Here is a 1,087-nt window from a genome sequence, read left to right as displayed (position 1 = left end):
TCTCTCCATCTCCCATGACTCGGAGGTGGAAGCTTTTGCCTTCCCTTTCCTCTTTCTAGAGGTTTCTCCGGCCTTAGGTGCCACAAATGGTTATGGAAAAATAAAAAGCAATGCTTTTACCACACCAAACATAGAAGGTGTTCTCATCCTCGAGCAAAAGAAGAAAGAAGTGAGTAGAAGAAGAAGAAATAGAGGAGATGGAGGAGGCTTTATGGTTCGGCCAAAGGGGGAGAAGTAGTGTTTATGTTGTGTGAAAATGAAAGAGTGAAGATGGGTTTATATAGGGGTGAAGAGAGGGGTAGGGTTCGGCTATGGGAGGGTGGGTTTGGGTGGGAATGTGGTTTGAATTTGAATGGTGAGGTAGGTGGGGCTTTATGAAGGGTGGATGTGAGTGGTGAAGAGAAAGATGGGATTTGATAGGTGAAGGGTTTTGGGGAAGAGGTGTTGAGGTGATTGGTGAATAGGTGAAGACGAGAGAGAGTGGTGGGGTAGGTGGGGATCATGTGGGGTCCACAGATCCTGAGGTGTCAAGGAAAAGTCATCCCTGCACCAAGTGGCGAGCAAAAATGCTCTCTGTGCCAATTCTGGCGTTAAACGCCGGGCTGGTGCCCATTTCTGGCGTTTAATCCTGGTGTTAAACGCCAGAAAGGGGCACCAGACTGGCGTTTAACGCCAGCTTCTTGCCCTTTCCTGGCGTTAAACGCCAGTCTGGTGCCCCTTTCTGGCGTTAAACGCCCAAAATAGTGCCAGATTGGGCGTTAAACGCCCATCTGCTAGCCTTACTGGCGTTTAAACGCCAACAAGTTCTCCTCCAGGGTGTGCTATTTTTCTTTCTGTTTTTTCTTTTTCAATTGATTTTGTGACTTTTCATGATCATCAACCTACAAAAAACATAGAATAACAAAAGAGAATAGATAAATATAATAAGATTGGGTTGCCTCCCAACAAGCGCTTCTTTAATGTCATTAGCTTGACAGTGGGCTCTCATGGAGCCTCAAAGATACTCAGAGCAATGTTGGAACCTCCCAACACCAAACTTAGAGTTTGAATGTGGGGGTTCAACACCAAACTTAGAATTTGGTTGTGG

The sequence above is a fragment of the Arachis duranensis genome, chromosome 2 (genome assembly GCF_000817695.3).
Source record: "Arachis duranensis cultivar V14167 chromosome 2, aradu.V14167.gnm2.J7QH, whole genome shotgun sequence".
Classification (NCBI taxonomy): Eukaryota; Viridiplantae; Streptophyta; class Magnoliopsida; order Fabales; family Fabaceae; genus Arachis; species Arachis duranensis.
Note: the sequence above shows the minus strand (reverse complement) of the source record.